General features: G+C 36.9%; 1 protein-coding gene across 5 annotated transcripts in view; it reads right to left on the bottom strand.

Moving 5' to 3' along the window:
• Nucleotides 1-15,283, bottom strand: part of LOC140241808 (cGMP-specific 3',5'-cyclic phosphodiesterase-like) — a 169,022-nt gene that overhangs the window by 127,259 nt on the left and 26,480 nt on the right. The gene's annotated exons all lie outside the window — the stretch shown is intronic.

Below are 15,283 nucleotides of genomic sequence, written 5' to 3'. Positions count from 1 at the left end.
TGCCACCATAGAAGAGCCTCTTTTCCTTTTCCAATGGTCATGACACTGTGGTATGCACATGACTTGTTGTTGTTGTTGTTGTTGTTGTTGTTGTTGTTGTTGTTGTTGTTGTTGTTGTTGTAGTTGTAGTTGTAGTTGTAGTTGTTGTTGTTGAAGTGGTACTAATAGTAGTAGTAGTAGTAGTAGTAGTAGTAGTAGTAGTAGTAGTAGTAGTAGTAGTAGTAGTTGTTGTTGTTGTTGTTGCTGTTGTTGTTGTTGTTGTTGTTGTTGTTGTTGTTGTTGTTGTTGTTGTTTTGTTGTTGTTGTTGCTGCTGCTGTTGTTGTTGTTGTAGTAGTTACTTAATGATAACAAGAATAGGGGGCCCTGTCCAAGATAATTTGCAATGTGACATTCACAGGTAGAAAGGAAACTAGAGCTTTTACTAACTGTGAGTGTGATCAATATCTCCACCTAAAACTGAGGGAGTTAGCTGAAGTCTAATATTTCTATGCTTTTATTGAAAAAGAAATGAAAAAAAAAAATGAAAGGATATTAGATAATTAATTGTGCACAGGCAAATACCTAATGTCATCACAAATCACCATTTTTTCCATTCATGTAAATTATGTCACTGCAATGAACTATGACAGAGCCTCTGGTTGCATTCTGGATTCAAATTTCATCATCCAATCTGCAGTATTACTCTAAAGAAGACACCTCCAATGCCACAAGATATGCTGTAATATTCAGTCCATCCAAAAAACCCATGAACATGCTCACCCATTCAGCTTTACACAGTCAGGCTGCTCTTGATTGAAATGCGTGACATAATCCACGCTTTTTTCCCACCCAAATCGACAAGCGGATGACATTCCAGCAGAGCGCTCACTGAGTATTACTGGACTTCTCGGAGAGACTCACCAAACAGTAACTTGAGCTGAGAATGCAGTAAGTGAAGAAAATCATTTTTCCCCCAATGTGCTTGAACTCTTAAAGCTTCATGGGTTGAAACATGATACAGAGAGATTCCATACAATCAAGCGAACAGATAATTTGCAGTACATCTCCATGCTTGCGATTATGTCCAGTATGATGCAGTATTCGAATTGCACTAAATTAACTGGCTTGTGTGAGATTTCATTTTATCTCTCTGTGGTTTATTACCTACAGGCCAGAAACAGAAAGACAAGAAGAAACCTGGCATGACACAGTTAGCATAGATAATATGCAATGTACACTTATTTTGAAGATTTGTTCACATGGAATGATTTTAATCAATTTTGATATTATTCTAAATGATAGGTAATCATTATATCATTCCATCGATGAGCAGACATCGAAAATGAATTCTGTCTTCTCAAAAATAAAAATGAAGATAATTCAGAGCAAAACCATATTCCTAGCTGTTACAATAATGTTATAGGGTACAGAACAGCATTTTGATCACGGGCTAACATATATAATTTAGAATACCCACTTTAATTAAAATCGGTTGTCTATGTAATGTATACACAAAAAGAATCCATGATCTCAAATAATTTAACAATCTGATGAAAAATAGCCTCGTCATTACCACAGTTGACCTGTTTAAACACTACATGCATGTCTGTCCATAACCTTTGACTTGCTGGCACTAACAGTTTGATCTAGTCTTTCACTAATGCTTTAATAGGCAATGTTCGATATGCTGCCAGAGTGGATTACATTTTTTTTTTTTACATGAGATCTGAAAAGATTATGGACTGCACCAATGAACATTCCTTTCTACTAGAGAGTCAGTGTGTTTAATTAGTGTCATTATGATGTTCTCCATTTATGTTTTCACCCTTGTTTTTGTTCACACTCTTGCATTATTGTCCCTGCTCTTTGTGAAAGATGATCAACACTTTCAAATTTGTTTGTGATATAGCAATGATGTTGAATCATCACCACTGTAGAACTGTAATTATGATAACAGAGAATTTCACAAAAATGGGCAATATCCATGTACTGACAATAAAAGGCACAGCTTAAACCTGCAAAATCCATGGTCACAATACAAAATTCATAATTGAGGTTAATGTTAATGACACATCCAACATACAATAATAATTTCACTTTGGTGAATTTGTATCATGTGGTGAGCCACACCTCATTGCAAACAAATACATTTCCACATGAGTGTTGTTCAGAGAATAAGATTATCATTAACACTCTTGAGCTCTTCCTTGTCAGGTTACAACATAAATTGTACTTCTTTCCACAAAAGTATATATATGTATGTATATATATTTAACAAGAACACTAAGTAACACCTACAAAGAAATGCACAGCTTTGCAAAGGTAGCAATGGGCTTCAATGGTCCTGTAGACGCAGACAGAAAAGGGCATATTCAATTACAGATCTGTTATACATGGGATCTGTTCAACCCAAGCACGACATCGCCCAAGGTACAGCAGGAATATCAGCCACAGATTACGAAACACACCCCAAGTAACCACAAAAAATGGGGGCAGAAATAAACATCACCACACTCCTAATTGTGCCGCAAGCCTCCACATCCATCATGCACTGGCGGGAGAGACGACACAAATATTCCGGGAAGGAAGAAGCCGAGATGTAAGCAGAAGGCAAGGGAATAACTTGGGGACAGAAACTGGCCATCTCCATTCCAGTAGGGCCCATATTAAAATGTGACAGAGAAACGTGTCATTGGCAGTTTAATAGAAGGAGGGAAATGCATGGCCATTGCTGCTGAAGGTCTCATATTGTTGCCATAGACTCTACATTGAGTGAACACTCTGACTGAAAGGACTTTAACTAATGTGCAGTTGACATTACTGCTTTGAATTAAGCTGAAAAATAACCTGAATATTTTTAACTAGATTCTAATCTTAATCAAATATTAGATTAATGTGACAATAAATCTACGTAGTTACAGAGTTACTCGATTCTAATTTCTCAAATACATGTATACGAATTTCACCTACCGTAGAACGATTACATAGGTTACGACAAAAACTTAACATAATTATATATTTTATGAAAATCTCATTTGATACGAAAAGTTCTGTGCACAATTTCACACATGTATGAACTATACATGTACATATGAGGCCTTTCAAACACATCACTGATATTTTGCATCACAATGCAATAAAAGTATTACATGAATAGTAGATGATCTTGAACACAATATACTAGCTTACATATTGAATGTACATCATATATGCATGACTAGCCCAAGTGCAGTTTTGTTTACAATAGAACGGCATAGACAAGAAAAAGAACTGCATAAGGCCAAATTATGCTTTTGGAAGATATACTTTGGCTAAAAGTTATATACTGTAGTGCATGAAAGAGTATCTTTTCTTTCTTTTTTCTTTAATAGTGAAAAAAGTGTACACACACTGATTTATCTAGGCTGGACATAGTGTAGTCTAGATTCCCCACGCAAGAATCAGAAAGTATAGTTCATTCTACCAATCATACATCTTGTGATACATAAAAATATACTATATACTAGAGCGAGAGACAGACAGACAGAAATTGAAATGCAAAAACACTTCTGTTATCATGAATCAGTTACAAACACAAGAACTGCATACTCCTACTGTCAGCAATTTCATTATTTCATCCCCTCAACAGTGAAATGTCTACCTTAGCCCTAATGGTTCCTGATATCCTCTGTGTGTGAAAACATGAGTGTAAGGGGATAATTTTCCTGGTCAGACGGCATATCAATTTGCTATAATGCATTTGTGAAATGACTGCTGTACAAAATGTCATTTTGGTTGCAATAAAAATCTATGCATATCTTTTGTTCAAAATATATGTCCATCGGCAAAAATTGATATTCAATTACAAGAAGGGAAATTATCACACGAGGAGTTGAGGCAGTAAAATCTAAAGTAGCCATAATGTACATGCCCTACATTATAATCAGGGGCCCGTTGCATAGAATGGAATTTTGTTTTAAGACTTAACCAGGGGCCTGTTGCATAAAAGTTACTGTTATGGTAACTTTGCCATCCAATGGTAACTTCCATGGAATTCTTGATTTTGAATGACTGTTGAGTATTGTTGCTATGGTGGTTACCAATGGATGGCAAAGTTACCACAATAGTAACTTTTATGCAACGGGCCCCTGGTTAAGTCTTAAAACAAAATTCCATACGTGGTTATATTTGCAATTGAGAACCACAGCAATAGAATGAGAAATGTCATCCCTTCTGTATGATCCTTCTCAAGTAGAACAGTTTTAGAATAGCAACATCCAACTTTGCAGAGACTATCCATGGAACCATGGGCTATAATACATCTTATACATTGCAGTTGTATTGTGGACAGCAATTTATTGGCATGTTAATTTTGTGAATATCAGTTGACTTGCAAAAAGTCGCCAAAGTAACAACACCACAAAAAACATATGGCATACATGGGATAGCTTCAAAAGAGTAGAAACAAGTGATAAAACACTAACCATGCATTTCTCTTTCTCCCTCATCTCTTTGACATTTATTCTTCCTCTCTCTCTCTCTCTCTTTCCTTGGCTGCTTGTAGATGGATAACAAAATTTAGCCTTTGATACCAACTCTGCCTTTGGAAAAGTAATTTGATTACACAATATGTGCCAGTGTTCAGTCAGCTGGATTTTGAACAGCTAGGCATTTTCATGGAAACAGACAAGAAATAAAAAGGGACTGTAATGTTGGAAAATAAATGTGATTGATCGTTCAAGACACTTTCCACAAAGCAGGAGCACCAAATTAGATTACCAGTACACAAAAGGAAAACATATGCATCAGTGCCATGGCAGAGATGATACAGAGAAATCTCTCAAAATCAAGTATTAGAATAAAATGGAGTGATGGAGTTTATGTTGTTGCAACGGAAGAGTAATTGTGCGCACATAGTTTTTCTCCGCTAAAAAGGTTATGGCAAGGACTAACAGGTCTTGCGCTGGATTTGCATGCTTAAAAATTATTTGGTGCAGTTGACGACATATTTTCACATCATCTTGCCAACTTCCAATTATACAGGCCAGCATAATTTAAGATATGGCACAATGAGAGCTGTAATGGCTACTGTCATAGACCTTGGTTTTGTGAAAATATTCACAATTATCACATCTTATACAACAATCAAAATTTCAAAAATAACAAAAATGTTCAATGTTGCATGGCTGTTGCATACTCATACTGCCGTAATAACTGAAATAATTGCAGATTGGGAATGTATGGAAGCAATGTGCCAAACACAGACAAACATTCCACTGTGCTAATTGTTTTCAGTAAACCAACATTTTCTGACATTCAAAGGAAAAACTGTTTTGCCCATTCTGAGTCCCTTCAATTTTTCTTGCCCATTTCATAATTTGTTGTGCAACAATGATAATTATTTTGCTTGCCAGTGGTACGATTCACTTTTGAATCATTTCTAAACTGATGTAAACACACTGTCAAGATCAATCGTCCATCATCATTGTGAATCATGAGAATTCCTTTCTCTTCTTTTCCACTGCTTCTTAAACCACTGCATTTTTAGTCAGGATTAGTACTATCTGGATTCTCATCTAGTTGGACGTTGTAAAAGATGGCTGTAAAAGAATTTCATGAGATTTCCTTTCCCTTCTTTTCAACTGCTTATCAACTCCACCTTTTAGTTATGATCAGCACTATCTGGGTTCTTGTTTAGTTGGACATTGTAAAAGATGGAGTGCAGAAGAGAGAAATCTACTCAGAGCATAATTATACCGGTATTAGGAGGGAAGCATGACCAGGCAAGATTTCTTCTTCAATAATGGCGTAGTTCACATAACTGAAGCTTCTACGCACTTTACAGTCATAGCCATTTCAGTCATTTTTAGGTTGTTTTCATTTGAAGTGATCAGATTTGATTCTCTATCTGATACAGTGAAACCCCGTTATAACGAGGTCCGTGGGACCGGCGATATTACCTCGTTATAACCGGTACCTCGTTATAACCGTACGCATCAAAAACAAAGAAAAACATAAGCACAACATGAGATAATTCTTTATTGTAATTCTTGTTTGTTAATTTTTCCTAACACCAGCGCAAATAGAGCACAATACAGGCGTTGTTTACCATAACTTGCGAGGTATTTTTACGCTGTTGATGCCCAGCGGGAATGCGATGATTTCATGAATCATTTCGGCTGTAATGATCGTTGCGCTCGAAGGGATTAAAAATGCGTTCTTTATTTTCTTCCGAAAATCTCTTCGCATTTTGTACATCCGTTCTTGAAAAATATGCGACAGGATTGAATGTGGAAGGTTACGTTGTGATCCTTTTTACGCAAATCTGTACCTCATAGACCATTCTGAAAGAAAGAAAAATCTTCATTGTGAAATGCAGTGTTAAAATTGTGATAATGAACAAACCCAGATCTATTCAAACTAATAAATACGTTTGTTTCTTTTTCTGATTTAGGTTAACATGCGTTATTCAATTATTTTTTACGCTACTGTCACCTGGCGAGATCGCGATAATTTCAGAGTAACATACATGCGTTGTGAAGTATTTTACGCTGTTGGAGCCCAGCGGGAATTCGATAATTTCATAATCATTTCGGCTGTAATTTTATACAATGTATGATCGTTGCGTCCGACGGGATTAAAAATGCGTTCTTTATTTTCTTTCGAAAATCTCTTCGCGTTTTGTACATCCTTGAACTGTTAAATGCGTTTGTTTCTTTTTCCGAACACCGATTAAGTAGGTTAACATGCGTTATTCAACTATTTTTACGCTACTGTCACCCGGCGAGATCGCGATGATTTCATCAATTATTTCGGCTTTAATCTTACACACTCATATTTAAATTATCATTTGTTAAATGATAATGAACAAATCCAGATCTATTCAAATTAATAAATGCGCTTGTTTCTTTTTCTGAACACCGATTAAGGAGGTTGACATGCGTTATTCAACTATTTTTACGCTACTGTCACCCGACAGGATCGCGATGATTTCATTAATTGTTTCGGCTTTAATCATCCACACTCATATTTGCTAAGCAGCAAAAGAACTGGAAGTCGGAACTAAAAATGGAAAGGATATAATAATGAGTTGCACACGCATTCCAATTGTCCATTTTTGGCCACAAGTGTCGCTACATGGAAAGTTTTTGAATGCGTTATCTTTTTTTTTTTTCTCGTTGCGGTGTGGTCTGCCCTAATATCACGCACGCCTATCTCGCGGAAAAGAAAATCGAATGATTATGTTTAATGATTTAGTAGGAACATCGGAAGGCATTCCTGTGTCTTATCGCGTGATTTAGAAGAAAACATGGAAGGAACGGTTCTCTGCAAAACGGAAAAAGGCATGGATAGTGTGAATTCGGTTTTCAGTGTTTCGTTTGTCACGTGTTTGAAAGCGGCAATTTAGTCAAGAAATGGAGCCTCGTTATATCCGATCAAATTGCTTATGTTTTTCTTTATCATGATGCACCGAAATTGTCCTCGTTATAACCGGAATCTCGTTATAACCGTACTCGTTATAACCGATTCGTTCTGCCATAGGTTTACACGCAAAGGAAAACGGGACCGACGCGATCACCTCGTTATAAGCGGTTCCTCGTTATAACCGAACTCGTTATAACGGGGTTTCACTGTAGTTCTGTTGCACTTCATAGTACAGTACATTGTTGAACACTTTTGCTTGTTAGCTACTCCTTATAATGTGTAGTTCTCACATTCAAAGCATACTTCATTCTGTACCAACTGATATATATCTGTCATGAATCTGGATATTTCTTCAGGTTTGTTCACAAAGTTAACCTGAGATCAATCAATGTTATTTGCTCATTTGTTTTTGACCAAATTAAAGGCAGTCCTGTGAAATTATCTATAGTCTCCACTCTTGCCCACTGTTACACTGGGGGCTAATGCGTTGCTTCAAGTCGGCAAGGGTGCAACCTGGGGCCAAGGCTACTTGAAAGAAAGCATTAAAATTTATGTCCCAATTACAGATATGCATGAGGTGAGTATCATTGACATGAAATATTGCACCTATCCAGTCATATACAGGGCTAGGCAGATGGTACAACCAAGTTAACACACTGTGATACATACAGAGATTTGCTTTACATAGTAACAAATGCTCTCCTAAAATTATGTACACACTCACATGTGTGTGTGTGTGTGTGTGCATGTCTTATCATGACTCTAATAAACAGTATTAGCCACCAATATACTATAGTGTACATATATGGTATCTTGGTGACAGGATACAAAACACTTATTAAAACAATTCAGCAGCTACAATCATCATTATGCAAACTATGGGTGACATGGAAAAAAAAAATCCATACATTCATATCCAAACAAGATAGTAACAGATCGATGCCACTTTGAAAATGTCAAAGTATTTTGTTATAAGATAATCTATTTGGCAAGGGACAAACAACAATTTGCCTTCATTTGCTCAGAAGCAAATATATTGGTCTTTCTCTTTCTTGCTTGGTTTTGTAGGGGAGGGGGGTTGCCACAGACCACAAAACAATCAAATATGAGCATTATTCCTATGCGCTAAGAAATAAATACATTTTCTTTCTTTTTCTTGCTGAGTTTTGGTGGGGATCTTGTCACTGAGCTCAAAACAGTCAAATAACCAATGAGTATGATCCCTCCAGATGAATATATAGAATGATTCATTTGCTTTAGATGTTTTTCTTCATTGCCATCATATTGTAATTCTTCTATCACTGCCTTCCTAACTTTATCTTTTACCTATTTACTACAGACTAGTCTGTTTCATCCTTTTCCCTTATATCAGAATACTTTGACTTACATTTGTTTTGTTTTCAGTTTGTTTTTGTTTGTTTTTTATCTTTGCTTCTAGACTGCTTACTACTTCTTTATCCATCCATCCACACCAAGACTTCAACTGCTTTGATCAAATGCAGCAAAATGAAAGACGAGCCCCACAGCAGGCAACAGGACAATGAAAGAGCCAAAGGGCTTGATGTGCAACTGAGCTTACTCATGACTTTGACCTTGATGGAGTTTTTCTATTGTGTGCCCTTGATGGTATGTCATTAACCAAATTGTAACTACTTCTTCAGGGTCCCTACTCACTATAAAGCATCAAATGTATCGATATATAGCATAACTTGCATGCATTACTTCTGGAACAGGAAATAAAAGAGTTGTTTGAAATTCAAGATAGTTTTGGCCCTGGGCCTCTGCCCAATAGGCACTCTATGTTACATTTGAATAACTCTGTTGCACTATACTGATTAAAATCTCACATTCAGTTTAAAGTTTAAGTTTCCATTTGTGGGATGTACCAAAACTTTTAAATCATCTTTACTTTTTTTCTTTCTTTCAGCTTTGAAAAGTATGATAACCACAGTTGTATGAGTTACTATGTCAGCTGAAGTAGTCACATTTAAGGACTCAGCAGCATGGGGGATTCATGGGTGACCCATTTCATTTGCTGCCTACTACATTCAAAAACCAAGAATAGCACGGGTCAGTAAATATGCATCAAAGTGTACTCTTCTCATCTGCAACCGTCAGTTCTAGTCCAGATTCTACAGACCTCTGTGTGTGTACTTACACAGAGATCACTGACAAAGCTTTACACAATACATTACAGAGATTCTTGAATATTATATGCGAGCCAGGCCACCATTCCCACTCCATGGTATCCCCATGCAAACAGGCCTTTAAGTATATAAATACCTGTGTATCAGTGTTGTATGAGCTAAAATGAGCCACCACTAAAATTTTCATGAGCAATTTGTACCTGTTACCACTAAAGGAGTGTCTAAATATATTATGCCTTGGTTGTACTAGTTCAGGATCTGGAAAATATTTCTCATATTCACCATGTGGGGCATTATGGCCTCCATTCTGGGCCTCCATTGGGGCTACCTGTATCATAATATGAACATATTTGCTTTCCACACTCCAAAGAACAATGCCTACAATGTTTGGTTGAAATCTGGCCTTTTGATTTTTAAGGAAGATGAAAACATGACAAGTTTCCAACTTCAGATCACGCACTAAGTGCAACAAACAAGAAAAGAAGGCAATAGCTCCTTTTAGGCCTTGGCACATGAGAAGAAATAAAAAAGATACTCTAAATTAAATTCAAATATGGCAACAAATATCTTTGAAGAATATATTTAATCCCTTTCACAAACAGCAAAATTTGTAGCAATCTGTGCAAATTTTGTATGGATTTCAGCAGAACTGTAGATGCTGAAGGAGGGGTTACTTTTAGAGATGGGTGTATAAAATGCACTCTCAAACTATCCGCATTGATTTCCAGCGGATAAATTCTCTTGTAGGCAGTTTACACTCTTATTATTCATAGTTTATTTTGACATGCTTCAACCACATTGTGTAACATCTGTCCTTATAACCCCTCTGTAGTGTAGGTATTTTCAGAAATTTCTGCATTGTAAGAATTTAAGGCTTAAGGTATGTACATCCAGGAATTCATGCAAGGTTCTTCATCTTAAGATATGGACATGGAATGAAGATGAGAAAATAGCCATGCAAACATCCATAAGTCTTTAAAAATGGTTTCAACAAAATGGCTGGTCAATGTTTGAAAATGGCCATGCTACTTTGGGGCGAACCATAACTACTGCAATGTTGACTACATTTCAGGTCATAGAACTGATGTCTAGCATTACTCGCTACGAGTACTACGGAGGGAGAGTAGATAGAAATTGGCAAAAAGGAGCAACCGAAAATGTCAGTTTGCTCTGGCTATCAGGTTGCAAATTATGTGTACCTTCCATAAAAGAGATAAGCATTGATGTGGAAGGTTCCTGGGATATTCTGATGCACCAGCAAACTTGCATCATGCACTCGTGTGATGTTGCCGATAATTTGCATGCATGCTCAGACAGGTGCACATTACATGACTTGAGTACACGATGTTCCCTTCCCTTTAGCTTACTCATGCTCCAAGCTAGCTCACAAAGACGACTAGATACTTTGCTGGAGTCCTCATGATCATGGCATTTTGCCTCCTGCCAGTCTGAACAAAAATCCTTATTATGTCTCCTTTTCAGGTTCCACAGTAACACTGACTTCATATCTAGCCTCTAGGCATGTCTGCTGACACCAATATCATATCAACCGTGATTTTACAATCTAAATATATTTCACCTTTACGATAATCATATGTGTTAAAAGGATGTTTACAACACTGCAGATATTCTAGCACAGAATATCAATGTCATATCTACTGTATTTTTTCAATATGTTGTATATGTAGAAGACATACATGTAGTATCCCATAGATAAAATTAGGTCAACACCTCAATGATTTACTTTGCTGTAAGTGTAATGCATAAACAGTAAAAATGACCTATTTCTAGACACCTAAATTGCATGTGACTTGCATAATTTACAGAATATAGGAAGAAGTCAGTTTCTGTACTTACTTATAATAAATGCAAATCATTTTCAGATTTGAGTCCCTGCAAATACATTTTGCAGTGAATATCAAAAAGCACGCACACACACACACACACATATATATACAAAATACTTAAGACTGCTTCAAATAGCTGGTTTCCCAAGAGGGTAATGACTGTTACTCTTGGTATCTAACCCATTTCTTAGTAATGAATGTTAAATACCCCATGGGGTTGAGTTACAATGTAAGGCCTTAACACATGAGGTGAAGGAGAACACACTTCTCTCTGGCTTGAAGAACTCTATGCATTATGACATCACACAAAAAAAGTAGCCAAAATAAAAGTGATTTGGCATTGTAGCTGGGTACTGAAATTCATGACTACCTTTCGATGTCCACAGTAAAGCACATTATTGCTGAAATTTCAATCATATCTCACATTGCATTAGCTGCATCCTTAAATTTTGCTTTTAAGTCAACTCATGGAGGTGTATCCACAACACGCAGAGTGAAATATCAAAGTTGAAATTCTAGACATACTGCTGCCATATTTGGTGTCCAGCCCCCAAGGCTGAATGTAACACACATTACCCAGAAATAATACATAGTATCAGATATTATGCTAAGAAAGTTAACAAAAGCAACATTTCTAGAAAGAAAAAAAATACACTTAGATTTTTTTTTTCCTGTGGTAAAAATTGCTACTGTGGACACCAAATAAAATTGACAAACTGTCACTGGAATGTATGCTAAATGAAAATTCATGTTTATCTGAGGAATTGTCCTAAACTTCATGTTATCTCTCAGGGCTGTCACAAAAAAAAAGCTTAAAAAAAGACCTAGGAAATATTTGTAGAGTATTTTGATTGTTTTAACAGGAAATTGATATTCCAAACCAGGTCACATTTCTATTCAGTAGTATTGTTAAAAAGTATGCATATATCCCTATAAGGCCAAAAAAAAAAAAAAGTGTTTGTTTGCCCTTAATTGTCAAAACCCAAGAGGGTCAGTAGGTCGTTTTTTTTTTTTTTTTTTTTTTTTTTTTTTTTTTTTTTTTTTTTTTTTTTTAATACAGGGTACCCTTTTTTCCATGTCAATGCACTCAAAACTCCAAGAGATTCATTCAAATTTACGTCTTGCCAGGGCCCGGTACGCGAGGCAGAAACGCTCACTGACAAACACTAACGTTCATCTTTGTTAAATTTTGCAAACAGCTCCAAAAAAGTACCTTCCAGTGAGATGCTGGCAACTGAACTCCAAACAGTTTTGGTGCCATGACAGCTGGTAACGGATGCTGCAAAAGTAGCCATCTTGTGAAGGGCTGCACACTATCCCATTTTTTCTGCCGGTCCGACCTGTCTCTGTCGGACCGGTAAATGCCCCGTTTTACCATTTTTTACAGGTCCGAACAGAAAATTTACCGGTCAACAACGACAACATAAAAAAACATTAAATGACTTGCAAACTTATTTTCTTGTTTTTTATGGATGTACCCCCCCCCCTCATGTACATTTTACAGATTATTTTTTTTTTTTTTTTAATTGCATTATCTATTGCACAAGAAATTTAAAGACAGGAAAAAATTAGAATGTTTCGTTTGTGAATTAGTGTAAAATGATAATGAACAAAATCAGATTGTATCAAATGCGTTTGTGACTTTTTCTAAACATCAGCGCACGAACTTGCTGCGTAACCTGCTCTTGGTGGTCAGTTGGATTGCGATGATTTAATGAATTATTTTAGCTGTGATATTTTCTGATGCACGCGATACAAGGGGTTCTTTATTTTTCTCCCCATAATCTCTTCGCATTTGTGCATGCGTTCTTGAAAGGTACACGACATGCAGGGCCGAATTCGCAATCCTTTTTGCGCCCATTTCCACCTCAAATATAAGCGGGATTGTGACGATTTCATAAATTACTTTGGCTGTAATATTTTACGATGCACGCGCCAAAAGGGGTTGAAAATGCGTCCTTTATTTTTTCCCGATAAACTCTTCGAATTTCGTAAGTGCGTTCTTAAAAGATGTATATACCACACGGCCGCATTCATGATACTTTTTTGCGCCTATTTCTACCTCAATTAATGTCAGCGGGATTGTGACGATTTCATAAATACTTCGGATGTAATCTTTTGTGATGCACGCACCAGCTAGAATGGTTGAAAATGCGTTCTTTATTTTTCTCTCCATAATCTCTTTGCATTCCGTAAATGCGTTCTTAAAAGATATACGACACGGCCAAAAATCATGATTCTTTTTGCGCCTGTTGTTTCCTCAAACTTCAACGGGATTGCGATGATTTTATGAATTATTATTCGGCTGTAATCTTTATGATGCACGGGTCAAAAGGGGTTGAAAATGTGTCCTGTATTTTTCTCCCTATAATCTCTTCGCATTTCGTACATGTGTATACGACACGGCCGAATTTACGATCCTATAGCGCCTATTTCTACATCAAATATCAGCGGGATTGCGATATTTCGTTAATTATTTTGGCTGTAATCTTATGTGATACATGCACCAGAAGGGTTGAAAATGCGTTCTTTATTTTTCTCCCGATAATCTCTTCGCATTTGTGCATGCGTTTTCAAAATTATACACTGCATGCAGGGCTGAATTCGAGATTCTTTTTGCGCCTATTATTGTTTACTCAAATTTCAACGGGATTGCGAAATTTTCATGAATTACTACTCGGCTGTAATCTATATGATGCAAGCGCCAAAAGGGGATGAAAATGTGTCCTTTATTTTCCTCCCGCTAATCTCTTCCCATTTCGTACATGCGTTCTTAAAAGGTATACGACACGGCCGATTTCACGTTCCTTTTTGCGCCTATTTCTACCTCAAATATCAGCGGGTTTGTGGCGATTTAATTAATTACTTCGGATGTAATATTTTGTAATGCACGCACCAGAAGGGTAAAAATGTGTTTTTTATTTTTCTCCCGATAATCTCGTCGCATTTGTGCATGCGTTTTGATAACCAACACAGCATGCAGGACTGAATTCAAGATCCTTTTTGCGCCTATTATTTCCTCAAATTTCAACGGGATTGCGTTGATTTCATGAATTTTTATTCGGCTGTAATCTTTTATGATGCACATACCAAATGTGTCCTTTATTTTTTTTTTTTTCTCCTCTATAATCTCTTCGCATTTCGTACCATTGAGCTTTTGAAAGGTGTACGACGCGGCCGGCCGAATTCATGATCCTTTTTGGGACGATTTCTACCTCAAATATGTAAGCGGGACTGCAATGATTTCATGATTTTTTTTTCTGCCTAGTATTATCTCTTCACATTTTGTGCATGCGTTCTTAAAAAGTACATGGAAGGGCAGATTTCGTGATCCTTTTTGCGCCTATCTTCATTGTGAGATCATTCTGAACGAATGAAAATATTCATTTGTGAAATGACTGTGTAAAATGAAACTGAACGCAATCAGATCCATTTACTACATCGCTGAATATCGAATGTTTTTACTTTTCTAAAAATCGACACAAGTAAATTAGTTCTAACATGTCAACTGCCACGCTGCTGCGAAGCCAGGATTGGATCGTGAGTAAAATGACCCAGAAATGCGTGCGCTTCTAATTCTATCAATGCTTCTTGTCTGGCATGACCGCCGATCGCAAGCAAACGAAAAGCAGATACATGCTTTGCATGTATTGCATGGCATGGCAGTGCGTGAGCAGCGCCAATGCGCAAGCTGGCGCGAATACTGGTCGCCACTGTGCAGCCCTGCATGAATTGATTGGATTTCGTGCACGTGCACGCATGTGAGCCAAAAAGGTAGCTACATTGTAGCATGCAATGCATGCTATAAAACGTAGCCTGTGGACCCGCGCGGCCCGAACACAATTACGACGGGTCGATGAGATGAATAAACAAACATTTTTAGACTTTTTTTTATTCTTTCTCTA

Source organism: Diadema setosum, chromosome 18 (genome assembly GCF_964275005.1).
Source record: "Diadema setosum chromosome 18, eeDiaSeto1, whole genome shotgun sequence".
NCBI classification, from domain to species: domain Eukaryota; kingdom Metazoa; phylum Echinodermata; class Echinoidea; order Diadematoida; family Diadematidae; genus Diadema; species Diadema setosum.
This window is presented reverse-complemented; position numbering and strand designations above follow the sequence as displayed.